We start from the raw sequence: 20338 nt of genomic DNA, 5'->3' as shown, positions 1-20338 counted from the left end.
CTTGGGAAAATAGATATCACTTTGTCCAGCACAAGAAAAGAGTGCTGACTGGCTGGGTCATATTAGGATGGAGATATAGCAAAAAACAGATTACTGATAACCTTGATTCTCAGACCAGGCAGGTAGATTTTGATTGGTCAGTGTGGTGACTTGGGCTGCAGCAGAGATTCATTGTCTTCATGACTTTTTTTTAAAAAACCAAAATTCATTTTGACGGCATAAACCTGGGTCCTGTGTATTTATACATGTAGCTTCAATCACATGCAAATGCATCACATTGCGATCCTAACTGATGATCATAAGTTGGTTTCCGGTGTGACTCTGAGCAGAATCTGGATTATTTACTGAAGGAATTCCAATTGAGGAATAAATCCAGTGCAACACCCCAACCAATAAGAATGTAACTGCCTGGCCAGAAAATTAAGGATTTTTTTAATCGTTCTAATTCATACAAGATGAAAAGCAATCACGACTTTTCTCCACTTTATAAAAATGAATATGGAGGCACTGGAGAAGATGATGATAAATACTGAAGGTGATACCTGATTATTGCTGGAGGAAACATATTGCCTCAAACCTCTTCGCACTTATCAATACATTTAGCAAAAATACCTATACAAAGGGAAAACCAACATTTACACTGCATAAACAAAATCAGAAGTTGCTGGAATAACTTCTGAAGGATCACCACACCTGAAATATTAACTCTGCTTTTTCTCCACAGATCTGCCAGACTTTGAGCTCTTCCAGCAATTTCTGATTTTCTGATTTCCAATATCCGCAGTTTTTTTTTGTTTATGATTAGACTGAACAAGAAGAATGCTGACTGGTTGGCAAGTGAACTCTGACGATCAAAATTACAGCATAGGAACAGGCCCTTCGGCCCTCCAAGCCTGTATCCCTTGGCTCCCTGCCCATTCATGTATCTGGCTATGTACATTGTTGTGGTTCTGTTCGCCAAGCTGGGAATTTGTGTTGCAGACATTTCGTCCCGTCTAGGTGACATCCTCAGTGCTTGGGAGCCTCTTGTGAAGCATTTCTGTGATCTTTCCTCCGGCATTTGTAGTGGTTTGAACTTGCCCCTTCCGGTTGTCAGTTCCAGCTGTCCATTGCAGTGGTCGGTCTATTGGGTCCAGGTCGATGTGCTTATTGATTGAATCTGTGAATGACTGCCATGCCTCTAGGAATTCCCTGGCTGTTCTCTGTTTGGCTTGTCCTATAATAGTAGTGTTGTCCCAGTCGAATTCATGTTGCTTGTCACCTGCATGTGTGACTACTAAGGATAGCTGGTCATGTCGTTTCATGGCTAGTTGGTGGTCATGGATGCGGACCATTAGCTGTCTTCCTGTTTGTCCTATGTAGCGTTTTGGACATACATTGGTTTTGCTCATACTGGGTATTGGGTCCTTCGTTCTGGTGAGTTGTTGTCTGAGAGTGGCTATTGGTTTGTGTGTTGTTATGAGTCCTAGTGGTTGCAATAGTCTGGCTGTCAGTTCAGAAATGCTTGTGATGTATGGTAGTGTGGCTAGTCCTTTGGGTTGTGGCATGTCCTCGTTCCATTGTCTTTAAGCATCTGTTGATGAAATTGCGCGGGTATCTGTTTTTGGCGAATACATTGTATTGGTGTTCTTCTTCCTCTTTTTGCAGTTCTGGTGTGCTGCAGTGTGTTGTGGCTCTTTTGAATAGTGTCTTGATGCAACTTCTTTTGTGTGTGTTGGGGTGGTTGCTTTCGTAGTTCAGGACTTGGTCTGTGTGTGTGGCTTTCCTGTATACCTTTGTGGTGAATTCTCCGTTCGGTGTTCTCTGTACCATCACGCCTAGGAATGGGAGCTGGTTGTCCTTTTCTTCCTCTCCAGTAAATCGGATTCCTGTGAGTGTGGCATTGATGATCCAGTGTGTGTTCTCCATTTGTGTTTTTAATGATTACAAAGGTGTCACCCGTATATCTGACCCAGAGTTTGGGTTGAATTTGCGGTAAGACTGTTTGTTCTAATCTTTGCATTACAGCTTCTGCTATGAGTCCAGAGATGGGTGAGCCCATGGGTGTGCCATTGATTTGTTCATATATCTGGTTGTTGAATGTGAAGTGTGTTGTGAGGCACAGGTCCAGTAGTTTGAGTATGCTGTCTTTGTTGATAGGTTCAACGTCCTGTTGTCTGTACTGTATGTCCAGCAGGTTGGCTATTGTTTCTCTGGCTAGGGTTTTGTCGATAGAGGTGAACAGTGCCGTTACATCGAATGAGTCCATAGTTTCTTCCTTGTCTATGTGTATATTTCTGATGATGTCCAAGAATTCCTGTGTTGATTGTATAGACTGTCTGGATCTGCTGATCAGTTGTTTCAGTTTCTGCTGTAGCTCTTTAGCCAGTTTGTGTGATGGTGTCCCTGGTAGTGATACTATGGGTCTGAGTGGGATGTCTGGTTTGTGCACTTTAGGTAGTCCATAGAATCTGGGGGTGTTGCTGCTTTCCGGTTTCATTCTTTGTAGGTCAAACCTGGTTATCTGTCCGTATTTTTGTAGGTTCCTCAGTGTGTTTTTTATCCTATTGGTGAGCTTGGGCTGGGGTCAAACTCCCTCTTTTGGTAGGTGTCGGTATGTTGCACTTTTTGGATGTAGTCTGCTTTGTCCAGGACGACTGTCATTCTGCCTTTGTCTGCTGGTAGTATGATTATGTATTTATCATTTCTTAGTGCTTTTAGTGCTTGCCTCTCCTTGGTGTTGAGGTTGTGTTTGTCTTTTCCTTGTTATCAAAGGTACGATACTTTGTCTCACTGTTTGTTGTGTCTCTTCTGTCAGTCCATTGTTCCTGAGTGTGCATTCTAGTGCTGCTAGGAAGTCTGCTGTCTTGGCGCCCCTGTGGTTGTAGTCGAGTCCCTTGGCCAGTATTGTTCTTTCCGTGTCTGTGAGCTGTCTGTGGGAGAGGTTTCTAACCCAGGTGTGTGTTGTGGTGTCCTCTCTGTTGTGTGTTAGTTTGGCCGTTTTTTCTTTGAGTGCCGTTTTTATGCGGTGTGTGGTCCTGTTCTGTCCTATGGTGACGGCCTGTTCTATGGTCCGAGTCCATTCCTGATTGGTGGTTTTTAAAATTAATGATTTTTGGCGCGCAATTTCTTGTCTGTATTTGTGAAGTCTGTTGTGAGCATTTGTAATCATTACCTGGATCATCCTGAATCCGTTCTGTCCGGCTGTGTCCCTGGCTTGTGGGTTATTGACTGGTGGTCTGTATCTGACACATGGTGGAAGGATTCGATTCTTTCAGCATTCATGCAGGAACTGGAGTTGTTCGTATGTGGCGCTTCTGGACCCTATATACCGGCCACTGCAACGGACAGCTGGAACTGACAACCGGAAGCGGCAGATTCAAACCACTACAAATGCCGGAGGAAAGATCACAGAAGCGCTTCACAGGAGGCTCCCAAGCACTGAGGATGTCACCTAGATAGGAGAAACGTCTGCAACACAAATTCCCAGCTCGGCAAACAGAACCACAACAACGAGCACCCGAGCTACAAATCTTCTCACAAACTTTGGCCATGTACATCTTAAATGACATTCGTGGTCATGTCTACCACCTCCGTTGGGAACGCATTCCAGGCACCCACCACCCATTGCATATCTCCCTTAAATCTTTTCCACTCTCACCTTCAACGTGTGACCCCTAGTCCCCCACTCTTGGAAAAAGCTTCTTGCTATCCGCTCCGTCTATACCGCTCATGATTTTGTAGACCTCAATCAGGTCCCCCTCAACCTCCATCTTTCTAATGAAAATAATCCTAATCTACTCAACCTCTCTTCATAGCTAGCACCCTCCATACCAGGCAACATCCTAGTGAACCTCCTCTGCACCCTCTCAAAAGCATCCACATCCTTTTGGTAATGTGGCAACCAGAACTGTATGCAGTATTCCAAATGTGGCCGAACCAAAGTCTTACACAACCGTAGTATGACCTACCAACTCTTGTACTCACTATCCCATCCGAAGAAGGAGAGCATGCCGTATGTCTTCTTGACCGCTCTATTGACCTGCGGTGCCATCTTCAGGGAACAATTGACCTGAACTCCCAGATCTCTCTGGAAAAGCCCTGAGGGCAATTGATGTACATCGACCGTATAGTTTGCTCTTGAAGTGGATTTTCCAAAATACATCACCTCACATTTGCACAGATTGAACTCCACCTGCCATTTCTTCACTCAACTGTCCAATCTATCTATATTCTGCTGCTTTATTTGACAGTCCATCTCACTGTCTGCTACTCCATCAATTTTAGTGTCATCTTCAAAATTGCTAATCAGACCACCTATATCTTCCTCCAGATCATTATTGTGTATCACAAACAATAGTCCCAGCACGATACCGTGTCACAGTTCTCCATTTTGGAGAAACTCCCTTCCACAACTACTCTGTCTCCTGTTGCCCAACCTGTTCTCTACCCATCTAGCTAGTATACCCTAGACTCCATATGATGTCTTTTTCCTATCAGCCTACCATGAGGAACATTATCAAACACCTTATTGAAGTCCATGTATAGCATCTACAGCCCTTTCCTCATCAATTAACTTTGTCACTTCCTCAAAAAATTCTCAAGTTGGTAAGCCCATATTTTGGCCCAGGGTCACAATCGCGTTCACCACATTTACTGACGTCTCCTCCTCAAAACCCTCAAAGTCTCTTTCAGGTTCACAATCTGGCCAAAGTTTCCTTCAGGCCGACTGCAACATACGGAAAGAGACCTCGTTCCATGCTTTATCAGTAAGACTTATACAGTGGAGGATATTGAAGTGGTCCTTCCAGTACTGACCAAAGGTCAAAGCTGTGTCGTTGGTGACCTGGAAACACCTAGCGAACAAAGCCTTCGTATATAATTTTTTGAAATTTGCAATGACATTCTCGTCATGTGTTGGTTGAAAGGAGTGGTGTTGGGAGGAAGGAACTTTACTTTTATGAAGTTGTATATAATGTCCAAGTCTTCTTCCAAATTTGGAGAATGGGCAGGAGCATTGGCAAATTATTTGTTTCAAGATATTCCTTGACAACTGGTGCAAAAACTTCCGTCAACCATTCCATAAAAATCATTTGCGTGACCCAAGCCTTGCTATTCGCCCTCCACATTACTGGGAGTTTAGCCTTCAACACATTATTGTGTTTAAAAACGTGAGAATTTACAGAGTGTAGACTAATAGAGGCTTAATCTTGCAATCCCCACTTGCATTCGCGCACAATAAAAGCATTAACCTGTCTTTCATTGGTTTGTGGCCCGGTACTGCCTTCTCCTCTTGGGTTATGTAGGCCCTTTCGGGCAATTTTTTCCAGAAAAGTCCAGTTTCATCACAGTTAAAAACTTGATGTGAGACATAACCTTCATCTTCGACAAATTTATTGAATTCCACTGCTGCCATTTTGTCCAAACTAGCCGCTTCTCCATTCCTTATTACACTATGGATTCCAGTTCGTTTAAATTCTTCAACGCTAGCAGTACTTGTACTCGGCGGTGTCGCCAACAAATGACGGTGTATGTGTAAAGCCTTCTCGCAGATTATAGTCTCGTTAACACTACCTCTAGCAAGCTCTTTTTGATTTATCCAAATTAATAATAATTTTTCAACCTCATCTAACAATTTAGGCCTTTGCTTTGTTAAAATAGTCACTCTTTTAGCCACGTCAGCTGCCGTTAGTGCCTCTTTGCTCTTTAGGATAGTACAGATAGTCGATTTCGTCATGCCGTACTGCATAGCGAGATCAGATACGAGAGCACCATTCTCGTGTTTAGCTATTATTTCCTTCTTCGTTTAGGCTTCTTAACATCACTAACACTAGCACTTTTCACTTTCTTGGGAGTCATAATGAGGGCTAATTTTAATGCAAAAAACAAAAAAAAGCGTAAGAATGCTTGGACATTCACAGTGTGTGCGCGCCAAAGACGAACTGAATGAGACCATGCGGGGCCTGAGAGCTTTTGTGTTCAAAGCGTGCGTAGAAAAGCAGAACAATGACAATGAAACCACGGGCTTTTCGCGTTCGTACCTTGAATTTCGTAAGTACTTTGAAGCAAAATTTTACTTACAATCCTGTTCGTAAACCGATTTGTTCATGAACGGGGTCGAGGCGCTACTGTACATGGATAGGAAAGGTTTAGAAGGGTATGGGCCAAGTGCAAGGAAATGGGGTTAACATGGATGTACGCTTTGATTGGCATGGACCAGTTTGGTCCAAAGGGCCTGTCTCCATGCTGTAGGACTCGACATATGATGATTATGGGGCATGAGAGAATCCATCAACAAATCATGGGTGCACAGAGTTTTTTGACCTAATGAAAAGACTGAATAAAGATACCTTCATGATAATTAGGCAGCTTGAAAGGATGTAGCAAGTACAGTACCCATAAAATAATAGTTGATAACCTAACAGAGACATTTCTTTATCAAGAATAACAAGTATGTGGAAAATGCTACCACAAGCAATTAATGCAAACAGCTCCACTGCATTCAATAGGAAGCTACATAAATATACAAGGCAGGAAGTAATAGGGTGATATTATATGAAATGTGGTAAGAACAGATCTGAGTGAAGTACAAATATCTGAATGGACTGAAAGGTCCAATGTGTGCTATGTAAGTACAAGTTGTGCCCTCCAACTTGAAATAAATTATCAAAATGTACACAATCCATTCCCCTTAGAATTCTGAAAATGTACAAATATCAGATAATTAAATTGCTTTATCAGTGTTGGTTGAGAGTCAGCACAAGGATTGTTGTCATAGGACCTTTAGATTTAACACAATAAACAGATGGGACCTGGGTTTAACATCTCATCCATAAAATAGCACTGTCAACAGTGCAGCACTCACTCAGTAGTACACTACAGTGTTAGCCAAGACCGTTTGCTTAATTCGGTCAAAAGCTTTGGGCTCAGAAGCAACAGTGATTCCCTCTAGACCACATATGACACAATAACTATGAGTTAATTTACTAGATTAACATTTAGAATTTGCTACAACAGGTCATGTTGGTAAGAAGGCAATCTGTGCCAATCAGTAACAAGACACATTTCAATAAAGGATGAGAAAAAGAAAAGTTACAACAAAGCCTGGTAACTAGCTAGTCAGCTTAATCTCATCAATAGAAGATATTCAAATCTAAAATTAGATTAGCATGATGTAAGCTTGTGATTCATATATACACACACTAATATCATTTATTTTAAGTTTGGATTTTTGAATGTGAACAAGCTGCGTATGGGTTTTGCGTGAATCTGAAGCAATTTAGTGATTAACTGGCAAGTGTTTCTGTAGCTGTGATGACTTATTTTAAAACAGTGTGAGAGATTTCCTGGAGCATAATGGGTTCTTTTTGTTTACCTTGGGAGAATTTGGAGAGAGAACAAAACAAAGTGTATATTAGGCTCAAATTTGGAAGGTCAAGAATTGATTTATTTTTCCTTTAACTAGGAGAAACATCCATAGCTTGAAGAAAAAAGGTTTTACTTTTAATTACAGTTTGAAAATTCTGCAAGATTTTTTAGCTAAAGCCGGATGTGTAAAGCAGTCGTTTCTGAGAAAGGAGAAAAAGAATTTAGAATTGTAAGAATTAGTTACCTGAGTATAATGAGATCAATTATATGTGAAGCTGTACAAGTCTACACTTAGTTATATGAAGAATCAAGGAAGATGCTGGAAGATTCTCATGACCAGGATTAAAACTATAGCTAAGGCCAACCTATGTGAGGTAGTGAACGGCATTCTCTCTGGTGTTTGAGTATTGTAATGGGATGCTGTTGGGTTTAGTCGGATTGCAAATGGAGGGTGTTTCAAGTTTTTAAAACTTGTATTATATGTAAATTTTTGCTCTATTCTATTTTATCTTCATTTCTCATATGTAAGAAGCTTCAGTTTCATTATTAAATACAAATCTACAGTCTTGCTGTTTGTGTTTCAGTGAAAGACCATTTCAGTAAAACCAAAAACAACAAAATCTGAGCTATCAAGCCAAATTTCAGTCTAGGATCTGACTTATCCAGTAATAACATCAGTTGGAACTGTAACAGTAGTGACTGAAGAGCATCAAGAGACAGCAAATACAATTACTTAAAAGGTCAGCTTAAATTCTGAAAGGCTAAGTGCTCCTTAAAAGTGGAGTTGAAAGTAGCTAGTGAGGACGGCATTAGGTATGCCTTCCTTTATTGGTCAGAGTATTGAGTACAGGAGTTGGGAGGTCATGTTGCGGCTGTACAGGACATTGGTTAGGCCACACTTGGAATACTGCGTGCAATTCTGGTCGTCTTCCTATCGGAAAGATGTTGTGAAACTTGAAAGGGTTCAGAAAAGATTTCCAAAGATGTTGCCAAGTTGTAGGATTTGAGCTATAGGAAAAGGGTGAATAGGGTAGGGCTGTTTTCCCTGGAGCATCGGAGGCTGAGGGGTGACCATATAAAGATTTATAAAATCATGAGGGACGTGGATAGGACAAATAAACAAACACAGTCTTTTGCTTTAGGTGGTAAAGTCCAGAATGAGAGGGCATTGATTTAGAGAGGATAAAGATATAAAAGAGACCTAAGGGGCAACTTTTTCATGCACAGGGTGGTACATGTATGGAATGAACTGCCAGAGGAAGTGGTGGAGGCTGGTACAACTGCAACATTTAAAAGGCATCTGGATGGGTAGATGACTAGGAAGGGTTTGGAGGGATTTGGGCCGGGTGCTGGCAGGTGGGACTAGATTGGGTTGGGATATCCGGTCGGCACGGACCAGTTGGACCAAAGGGTCTGTTTCTGTGCTGTACATCTCTATGACTTTAAGTCAAATTTACTTTTGATCCACACCTCACGGATTGCCTTACTTAATAATAATCTGTTGAACAATGTTCAGCTAATAATCTTTCATTACCAATACTGCTCATCATTCAGCTTGGTAACTTCTCTATCTTCTAGGAGAAAGTGAGGACTGCAGATGCTGGAGATCAGAGCTGAAAATGGGTTGCTGGAAAAGCGCAGCAGGTCAGGCAGCATCCAAAGAGCAGGAGAGTCGACGTTTCGGGCATGAGCCCTTCTTCAGGAATGAGGAGAGTATGCCAAGCAGGCTAAGATAAAAGGTAGGGAGAAGGGGCGTTGGAAATGCGATAAGTGGGAGGAGGTTTAAGGTGAGGGTGATAGGCCGGAGTAGGGGTGAGGGTGGGGGCGGAGAGGTAAGGAAGAAGATTGAAGGTTATGAAGGCGGTGCTGAGTTCGAGGGTTGGGACTGAGACAAGGTGGAGGGAGGGGAAATGAGGAAACTGGAGAAATCTGAGTTCATCCATTGTGTTTGGAGGGTGGAAGATGAGGTGCTCTTCCTCCAGCCGTTGTGTTGCTATGGTCTGGTGATGGAGGAGTCCACAGACCTGCATCCTCGGTGGAGTGGGAGGAGGAGTTGAAGTGTTGAGCCACGGGGTGGTTGGGTTCGTTTGTCTGGGTGTCGCAGAGGTGTTCTCTGAAACGTTCCGCAAGTAGGCGGCCTGTGTCCCCAATATAGAGGAGGCCACATCGGGTGCAGCCACAAATTCACCTGCACCTCCACACACATCATTTACTGCATCCGCTGCACCCGATGTGGCCTCCTCTATTTTGGGGAGACAGGCCGCCTACCTGCGGAACGTTTCAGAGAACACCTCTGGGACACCCAGGCCAACCAACCCAACCAACCCGTGGCTCAACATTTCAACTCCCCCTCCCACTCCACCAAGGACATGCAGGTCCATGGACTCCTCCATCACCAGACCATAGCAACATGACGGCTGGAGGAAGAGCGCCTCATCTTCCGCCTAAGAACCCTCCAGCCACAAGGGATGAACTCAGATTTCTCCAGTTTCCTCATTTCCCCTCCCCCCACCTTGTCTCAGTCCCAACCCTCGAACTCAGCACCACCTTCCTAACCTGCAATCTTCTTCCTGACCTCACCGCCCCCACCCCCACTCCAGCCTACCACCCTCACTTTAACCTCCTTCCATCTATCACATTTCCAATGCCCCTCCCCCAAGTCCCTCCTCCCTATCTTTTAGCTTAGCCTGCTTGGCACACTTTCCTCATTCCTGAAGGGCTCATGCCCGAAACGTCGATTCTTCTGCTCCTTGGATGCTGCCTGACCTGCTGCGCTTTTCCAGCAACACATTTTCAGCTAACTTCTCTATCTTACAAGCTTCAATACATTGGTTGCTGAATCGCTCATCCATGCTCTGATTATCACTAGTTTAACTATCCTTCAAGACAGCATCATACCATAACCACCACTAAGTCCAGTTCATACTTCACAACTGCACTCTAACAAAGGCAAATCGAAGTGGGTAACAAATGCTGGCCCAGCAAGTGACACCCACATTACATGAATGAAAAAGAAATTGGCCCTTGGCCCAGCAATGACTCAATTTTAATTCTCATCTTTAGTGTCAAATTGCTCCTTGTATTTGGCCCTATCTTTAACCTCTGCCAACTCAGGCTTTGGGATTGCTGCATTTGTCTCACACTTACAATCCCACATTCAGTTGTGCATTCAGTGAATTTTGAGGAGATTTATAGCTCAAGTTGAGGTTCCAGGTGTAAGTTTGCTCGCTGAGATGGAAGGTTCATTTTCAGATGTTTTGTCACCAGAACAGGTAACATCTTCAGTGTGAAGCACTCCAGATGAAGCACTGCTGATGATTCCTGCTTTCTATTTATGTGTTTGGGTTTCTTTGGGTTGGTGATGTCATTTCCTGTTCTTTTTCTCAGAGCTTGGTAAATGAGCTCCAAGTCCATGTGTTTGTTGATAGTGTTCTGGTTGGAAAGCCATGCTTCGAGGAATTCTTGTTCACGTCTCTGTTTGGCTTGTCCTAGGATAGATGATTTGTGCCAGTCGAAGTGATGTCCTTCCTTCTCTGTAAGGATACTAGTGAGAAAGGGTCATGTCGCTTTGTGGCCAGTTGATGTTCATGCATCCTGGTGGCTCGTTTCTGCCGGTTTGTCCAATGTAGTGTTTGTTACAGTTCTTGCATGATATTCTGTAAACGACATTTGTTTTGCTTGTTGTCTGTATCGAGTCCTTCAAATTCATTAGCTGCTGTTTTAGTGGCTAGGGTTTCTGGATGACTTTTGTCTGCTTGCTTGGGTTTGTTGCCGAGAAATTGGTGGACTGTGTTCATTGGGTATCTGCTCTTTTTGAATACACTGTACAGGTGATTTCCCTCTGCTCTGCGTAGTTCCTCTGTGCTGCAGTGTGTGGTGACTTGTTGATATAATGTTCTGATGCAGCTTTCTTAGTGGATGGTTTGAAGATCCCCATTGGCTGTTCGCTCTACTGGAACATCTAAGAATGGCAGTTTGTTGTTGTTTTCCTCCTCTTTAGTGAATTTTATGTCACTAAGGGTAATATTGATGGTCTTGAAGGTCTTTTCTAATTTGTTTTGTTTAAGGATACTCTCACTAGTTTCCTTACATACAGATAAGGAAGGACACTACATCCATCCTAGGACAAGCCAAAGAGAATTCCTAGAAACATGGCTTTCCAACCAGAACTCTATCAACAAACACATTGACTTGGACCCCATTTACCACTCCCTGAGAAAAGGAACAGGACATTACATCACCAGAGGAAATGACATCACCAACCCAAAGAAACCTAAACATATAAATAGAAAGCAGAAATCATCAGCAGTGCTTCATAAGGAGGCTCACTGAAGACATTACCTAGTCTGGTGACGAAATGGCTGAAAATGAACCTTCCAACTCAGCAAGTAAACCTACATCCAGAGTTGTGCATTCAGTTTGTTCCATCCAAGCCTCCCTAAACTCTATCAATAAGATCTTGGATGATTTTTGACTAGAACTCCACTTTGTTACCTGATTCCTCAACTGCCAGATTCCCTTATGAATTCAAAATTTTATTTCAGCTTTTAACATACTCAATAACTGAGAATCCAAAGATTCACAATCCTAGTTGAAAAAAATTTAGCATCTGTGTAAAACAATCGATTTCCTAAGCAAAGGCCATGCTTTTAGTTCTAAACTCTCATGCCTGTGGATACAACCCATCAGCATCTACCCTCACAAGCCTCTCAAAATCTTACATCCTTCTCAGAAATTATCTCTTGTGCTTCTAAATGTCACAGTGTCTCTGAACCACTTCAGCCTCATCACAGGGCAACACTCTCATAAGGCATCAGGTCTTAACAGCTCTAATTTTAAGTTAATGCTGAAATGTTCCTGTTTCCCCTTTCTAACTGCTATCAAATCCTTTAGTCATCTTGAACACACTTTGATTCCAGGACTAGGTGACTATCTGTGTGAAATTTGCAAATTCTACCCGTACCTGCACGGGTTTCCTCCGAGTGCTCCAGCTTCCTTTCAAAGTTCAAACATGTGCACATTAGGCCAATTGGCCATGCTAAGTTGCCCTTGAGGTCCAGGATTGAGCAGGCTGGGTGGATTAGCCATGGAAAACGTAGGGTTTCAGGGATGGTTTATGGTGGGAGGGCAGGGGGGTGGGGGGTGTGAATCTGGATGAGATGTTCTTCAGAGGGTCAGTGTGAACTTGATGGGCCGAACTGCCTGCTGCCACAGTCGGGATTCTATGATCCTACATAGGGTTAGAGGGGATTACAAAGATTGGAAAAGCAAAGTCACAGCAGAAACTGAAAACAAAGACAATTTAAAACAGAGTTGAGGAGAAACCACTTCTCCCAAAGGGCTGTGAATCTTTGGAATTCGCTACCCCAAAGTGGGATGGATGCTAGGATAGTGAGTAAATTTAAGGAAGAGTTAAGACAGATTTTAAATTAGTAATGGGTTGAAGGGTTATGGGGAGAAGGCAGGAAAATGGGGGTGAGGAGTATATCAGCCGTGATCAAATGGCAGAGCAGACAAGATGGGCCAAATGGCCTAATTCTGCTCCTATATCTTATGAACTTAAGAATTTTGTCATGAAGGCACTGCTTACATGGGAGCCAATGTAGATGAGTGAGTATTGGGGTGATGGATACAAGCACTTTTTTGCAAGTTAAGACATGGGCAGCAGTTTCCTCAATTAGATCATTTGTCAACCTTTTAAGGGCAAGCCTATGCTACCTGTTTTCATACAGTAAACCTGTTTCTAGTGTCATTTGGGTGAAACTATACTATTGCTCCTCCAAGCTCACAGAACTTTCCTGAGGTGTGGTGCCTACAGCTGAACACTGTAACCCAAAGAATGTGGGCAACAGAAGCATAACTTCAGGTCCTTTGTATTCCAGGCCATAAATAAAGGCCAACAATCCAGGTAGAAAAGGAAAGAAAGTGGAGTCGAAGATTATCAGATCAGCCAGGATCTCACTGGCAGAGTAGACTCAATGAGTTGAATGGCCTACTTCTTATATTCCGATTCACCATTCTGGTTTACCTTTCAAACCAGAGCTCTAGCTTTTAACAATTTGTGCACCCAGGCATCAAAATCTCATTGCACCTTCACATTTCTAGTTTATCATCAATAAGAAAACATTCTGTGTCAACTTTCTGAAATCACAAGTGGATGACCACATGGTCTCTTGCATTGAGCTCCATTTGGCACAGATCTGTCCACCCATTAAAACTATATTCTTTCATAACTTTCGACTACAATTTACAAAACCTAACTGTGACTCCTAACATACTGCTGCCTTTAAACTTAAATATACACTCAACTCAACTCTTACATTTCAGAAACTAATCTCGTGAACCTTCACTTCGACCCCTTCATTCTTCCTTAAGCATGAAGTCCAAAACTGATCATAATGCTCCAGCCTCAATGTCTTGTATTAGGATGTTAATATAAACAACATCCACAGGCATTTCCCATTCAAATGTTGGTCTCAAGCTTCATCAGACATAGTTCTTCCTTTCAGAAAACTTATGTTCTCATCAATCAGCTCACACTTGCCCAACTCATTTGTTCCGTAAGAAAAGCAAAGTCTAGGAACCTCCTTCTGAGTGATGTTAAACTGACAAGTCTGTAGATGATAAGCCACAAATGTAGCAGCAGAAGTAGGCCATTCAGGTCAATGAATGGCAGAATAGTCTCAATGAGGTCATGGCCAATCTCAAGCCTCAACTCCACTTTCCTGTACCTTGTTCACATCTTTTGTTTTGATCCTTTAGTGGCAGTTATCCATTTCAATGGAAATGTTTTTTAAAAATTAGTCATCTTTCCTAACACATATCCAAATTACTTGAATCATCACATGCATCAGGCTGATACATACAACAGTGTATATTAGAAATGTACAATGTACCAGTATTTACACAAATTTGGACAGAAAGTTCAAACATTCCAACTAGATTCAACACCTGCAACAGTCTACAATACCCCAGTACAGTCTAAGTTGAGATCATTTAGAAATGGATGTGTTTGCTTGCTGAGTAGGAAGGTTCAGTTTCAGATGTTTTGTCACCATACTAGGTAACATCATCAGTGAGCCTCCGGTAAAGTGCTGGTATTATGTCCTGCCTTCTTTTTATGTGTTTAGTTTTCTTTGGGATGGTGATGTCATTTCCAGTTCTTTTTCTCAGTGGATGGCAGATATTGTCCAAATCAGTGTGCTTGTTGATAGAGTTCCAGTTGGAATGCTATGCTTCTAGGAATTCTTGTGCATGTCTCTGTTTGGCTCGTCCTAGGATGGATATGTTGTTCCCAAAGTCATGTCCTTCCTCGTCCGTATGTTAAGATACTATTGACAGTGGGTCACGTCTTTTTGCGGCTAGTTGATGTTCATGAATTCTGTTGGCTAGTTTTCTGCCTATTTGTCCAATGTAGTGTTTATTACAGTCCTTGCAAGGTATTTTGTAGATGATGTTGATATTGTAGATATTGTCTAGCTATCACTATTGTTAGCAGCTAACTCGAGAATGCAACTTTAAAAAGAAGGGTTTTGTGATTTACACATGAAAGAAGTGAAACTATCACTGTACTATAACAGATGAAAGGCTTAACAGACAATCAATTTTTCAATGTATAATTTCAGTTACATCACACTGCAAATTTTTGCTATAAATTCTGTGTTACGATCGAGCCCTCCACAATCACCTGATGAAGGAGCGATATTTTGAAAGCTTGTGTGCTTCCAATTAAACCTGTTGGACTGTAACCTGGGGTTGTGAGATTTTTAACTGTGTACACCCCAGTCCAACACCGTCATCTCCAAATCATGATGTTCGTATTGCTTGTCTGTATTGGATCTTTTAAGCTCATTAGTTGCTGTTTAACTGTGTTGGTTGGTTTGTGGGTTACCATGATGCCAAGAGGTCTGAGTAGTCTGACAGTCATTTCAGAGATGTCTTTGATGCCGGGTAAAGTGGTTAGGGTTTCTGGGCAGGTTTTGTTTGTTTGTTTGGATTTGTTGTTGAGAAATTGGTAAACTATACTAAATACTACACTGGACAAACAGGCAGAAAACTAGCCACCAGGATTCACGAACATCAAATAGCCACAAAAAGACATGACCCACTATCATTAGTATCCTTATGGACGAGGAAGGATGCACTTTGACTGGAACAACACATCCATCCTAGGACAAGCCAAACAGAGACACGCATGAGAATTCCTAGAAGCGTGGCATTCCAACCAGAACTCTATCAACAAACACATCGAGTTAGACCCCGTCTACCATCCTCTGAGAAAAAGAACTGGAAATGACTTCACCAACCCAAAGAAAACTAAACACGTACAGAGGAACCTCAATTATCGGGCATTTGATTATCGGACAAGATTGCAAGATCCCGATGCTTGGCTTAACTACGTTATCCAGCATTCAATTAACAGAATGAAATGCTCCCTGCCCATTTCCTTCAGATAATTGAGGTTCCTCTGTAAATAGAAAGCAGGCCATAATGCCAGCGCTTCACTGGTGGCTCACTGATGGTGTTAGGAGAAAGTCAGGTCTGCAGATGCTGGAGATCAGAGTCGAGTGCGATGCTGGAAAAGCACAGTAGATCAGGCAGCATCTGAGGATCAGGAAAATCGACGTTTCAGGCCAAATTTCTGATGAAGGGCTCCGGCCCAAAACATCAATTTCCCTGCTCCTCTGATGCTGCCTGACCTGCTGCGCTTTTCCAGCAACATACTCTCGTCACTGATGATGCTACCTAGTATGGTGACGAAACATCTGAAACCGAAACTTCTTGTTCAGCAATTACATTCACATCCAGAATCTCAATCTGAACTACAAATCTTTTCGAAACTCACCATCATTTAGAAATAACAAACATGTTTTACTCAAGAACAAGGGTCTTTGCTAAAAACAGGCAAAAAGATTCCAAGGTAAAGACATGCAATCAAGTGGGGTTCATCAAAATGATAATACATTAGTTCCTCTGTATCTATTGCCCTACAAGTCCACTGTTTCCATTGCAATTCAAAAACACTGGGTAGCAGATACCATCTTAAATTAGGATGCACAGTTCTGAAGTTTCTCAATAATTGCAGAGGTGCTCCACAAACAACAAACACTGTTGGACAAGCAGAGTTATGGCATTCACTCTGGTCAAGGGGACAACTGTACAAATATATATTGGACAAGAGATCAATTCAGCTTTGGAACTTGCAATAGTTTTGGAATCAGAATGAACAATAAGTCATGATTGCAGAACCAACTGCTAGATTTAACATATCCACGTGAGTAAGCTTGATGTCACATTACTGATTTGGTTGCAGGTTGTTTTGCAGAGGACATTGTCTCCCCAAATCCCTGGATTGCCTTCTCTCTTGGATGTTAATCATTCTATTCTCTCCAGTTTACCTCTGCCATCTTGTCCAACTGTCACTGTTCAATGCTTATACCTAGACAATTGATACTAAAAGGCCATCTGATTGCATAGAATTATAGTTGAGCCAGATTCTCTGTCTAGACAAGCACTAGTATTAGTCAGTGGTCAGTTACTAGATTAGCCAATGATGAGAATACTGGTTGATGTTTCCCACCAGCAGAAAGTGAGGTCTGCAAATGGTGGAGATCAGAGCTGAAAAGGTGTTGCTGCAGCAGGTCAGGCAGCATCCAAGGAACAGGAAATTCGACATTTTGGCCATAAGCCCTTCTTCAGGAATGAAGGGCTTATTCCTGAAGGGGTTATGCCCGAAATGTCGAATCTCCTGCTCCTTGGATGCTGCCTGGCCTGCTGCGTTTTTCCAGCAACACATTTTCAGAGCTGATGTTTCCCACCAGTTAAGATATTTTAATGGCTAACTGAAATGTCTCGACCTTGACCTAAAAGAGAACAGGTATTCAACCCAGACTGATAATTGAACCTGGATCATCCTGGTTTGTACAGGGCAATTGCACACCAAGCAGTACATTTAACCAGTATGCAAATCAGGGAAGGCCAGTAATAAGGAAATGCCATTTAGATCCAAAATGAGAATTTATTTTTACAGAGTGTTGTGAACTTTTCGAATTCTCTACCCCAGAAGTCAGTACAGGGTCAGTTTTGAATATGTTTAAGAGATTGTTAGAATTTGATTACCTGTAGTGTACAGGATGACAGAGATGGGGTAGGAAAAAGGCATTCAGGTGTTAGACCAGCCATGATTACAGCCTGCCTGAATGACCAACTCCTTTTCCCATTTAATCCTGAATCTATAAATAAGTCCAGAACGATGTTCACTTTTTTGCGCCAATACATGCCTGTGCTTCAAAATTAAGCAATTTATATACGGTAGTGCTGAATGTGAATCTTCCGGGTGAATGACTTTAGACAGGAAGGATCCTGTGACCTGTTGCTTTACTTGCTCACTTTCCTATAAGGACTCTTCATTCCAAACGAGGTATCCTTGGGATCCTCGTAAAGTTTCCCAAATTATCCGATGCGAGCAGGATGAGTAGAAACTGAAATCTGTGGATTTGATTCAGTGAAGACTGACCTTTTAACTGACATTAACTGGGATCTACACCGTGGACAGTAACTGACCGCAGGTCAGGGACAATGACAGGCACCAGTTTGTACACAAGGCCAAGTGTGTCAGCACGGCCACGGGAGGACAGGGTGAAGGTAAAGGGGCCTGCTTGGTGAGGGGGCCGCCCACACCGACCTCAGGCTCCGGGTGTAGTGAAGCCGGCTCCGAGCTCGCTCTTACCGTCGCTGCCCGGAGCAGAGCGGGATCCCCGGGGAGTGAGGCGCTCTTTCCTCCAGCAGCGCCGACAGCATCAAGACAGCTCCGGGAACTGCACTTTCTGCGCCCGTTTCCCGCCCATGAGGAGCCCGAGGCCTAGGGGCCGAGCGTGGGGCCGCCGCCAGGCCGAGGCCGAGGCCTGTGATTTGTGTGTGAAGGGGGAGGGGATGATCACCGCGGTCCCTCCCTCCCCCTCCCCGCGGGAGGACTCACCTGCGCTCCGGGTGGCGATGTGCGGCACTAGGAGCCGAGCGGGGCCGGGCCAGGCCAGGCCGGGGCCGGGGCTGGGCTGGGGCTGGGCCGGGGGACCGCTCTGAGCGAGGGAACGGCGAGAGCGCGAGGCCGGGCCCGAGGCTGCAGCGAGCGAGCGCGAGCCGGGCAGCTCCGCCATTAGCGCCCGCCCATTGGCCGGGAGGAATCAGCTGACCTGAGTGTTCCGCCTCCCCCCGCTCAGGACACGCCCCTTCCTCCCACACTAACCCGGGGAAAGGAGGGCTGAATGGCCACCAGGACCGAGGGCCCAGCACACCGGCCCGGGGCCCCCCCTGACCCCCCACACCGGGGCCCCCCCTGACCCCCCACACCGGGGCCCCTCCCGACCCCCCACACCGGGGCCCCCCCTGACCCCCCACACCGGGGCCCCCCTGACCCCCCACACCGGGGCCCCCCCTGACCCCCCACACCAGGCCCCACCTGACCCCCCACACCGGGGGCCCCCCTGACCCCCCACACCGGGGCCCCCCTGACCCCCACACCGGGGCCCCTCCCGACCCCCCACACCGGGGCCCCCCCTGACCCCCCACACCAGGCCCCACCTGACCCCCCACACCGGGGCCCCCCTGACCCCCCACACCGGGGCCCCCCCTGACCCCCCACACCAGGCCCCACCTGACCCCCCACACCGGGGCCCCCCCTGACCCCCCACACCGGGGGCCCCATCTGACCCCCACACCGGGGCCCCCCCTGACCCCCCACACCGGGGCCCCCATCTGACCCCCCACACCGGGGCCCCATCTGACCCCCACACCGGGGCCCCCCCCGACCCCCCACACCGGGGCCCCCCCCGACCCCCCACACCGGGGCCCCCCCTGACCCCCCACACCAGGCCCCACCTGACCCCCCACACCGGGGCCCCCCCTGACCCCCCACACCGGGGGCCCCATCTGACCCCCACACCGGGGCCCCCCCTGACCCCCCACACCGGGGCCCCCATCTGACCCCCCACACCGGGGCCCCATCTGACCCCCACACCGGGGGCCCCCATCTGACCCCCCACACCGGGGGCCCCATCTGACCCCCCACACCGGGGGCCCCATCTGACCCCCCACACCGGGGGCCCCATCTGACCCCCCACACCGGGGCCCCATCTGACCCCCACACCGGGGCCCCATCTGACCCCCACACCGGGGGCCCCCATCTGACCCCCCACACCGGGGGCCCCATCTGACCCCCCACACTGGGGCCCCCCTGAACCCCCACACCGGGGGCCCCATCTGACCCCCACACCGGGGGCCCCCATCTGACCCCCCACACCGGGGCCCCCCTGAACCCCCACACCGGGGGCCCCATCTGACCCCCACACCGGGGGCCCCCACCTGACCCCCCACACCGGGGGCCCCACCTGACCCCCCACACCGGGGGCCCCACCTGACCCCCCACACCGGGGGCTCCATCTGACCCCCCACACCGGGGCCCCCATCTGACCCCCCACACCGGGGCCCCCATCTGACCCCCCACACCGGGGCCCCATCTGACCCCCCACACCAGGGCCCCATCTGACCCCCACACCGGGGGCCCCATCTGACCCCCCACACCGGGGCCCCCCCGAACCCCCACACCGAGGCCCCATCTGACCCCCACACCGAGCGCCCAGGACCCCCACACCGGGGCCCCCCCTGACCCCCACACCAGGGGCCCCACCTGACCCCCCACACCGAGGGCCCCACCTGACCCCCCACACCAGGCCCCCCCGACCCCCCACACCGGGGCCCCCCTGACCCCCCACACCGGGGCCCCATCTGACCCCCACACCGGGGCCCCCCCTGACCCCCACACCAGGGCCCCATCTGACCCCCACACCGAGGGCCCACTGATATTCAAACAGGGGCCGGCACTGGGCACATTCAGTGAGTTAATCAAGGACTTGCGAGTGAGTGTGAGGTAAGGGGGAAGGAGATTGTTGTCACTGTTCAGTGCCTATTAAAAGAGAGGTCCCATGTATAATGA

At 46.2% G+C, this 20338-nt stretch overlaps 1 protein-coding gene across 6 annotated transcripts in view; it reads right to left on the bottom strand.

The window, feature by feature from the left end:
* The window catches only part of zc3h18 (zinc finger CCCH-type containing 18), a 248614-nt gene extending 230111 nt beyond the window's left edge, over positions 1 to 18503 (bottom strand). For 5 of the 6 annotated variants that reach the window (XM_060837894.1, XM_060837895.1, XM_060837893.1 and 2 more), the window contains exon 1: positions 18326 to 18503. The gene's annotated coding sequence lies outside the window, so the exon portion shown is untranslated. Of the gene's footprint in view, positions 1 to 18076; positions 18120 to 18325 lie in introns of those variants that run through there. The other variant, XM_060837896.1, reaches the window with a different exon arrangement.
* Between the last annotated feature and the right edge of the window lie 1835 nt (positions 18504 to 20338).

This window comes from Hemiscyllium ocellatum, chromosome 17, assembly GCF_020745735.1.
Source record: "Hemiscyllium ocellatum isolate sHemOce1 chromosome 17, sHemOce1.pat.X.cur, whole genome shotgun sequence".
Taxonomy (NCBI): domain Eukaryota; kingdom Metazoa; phylum Chordata; class Chondrichthyes; order Orectolobiformes; family Hemiscylliidae; genus Hemiscyllium; species Hemiscyllium ocellatum.
This window is presented reverse-complemented; position numbering and strand designations above follow the sequence as displayed.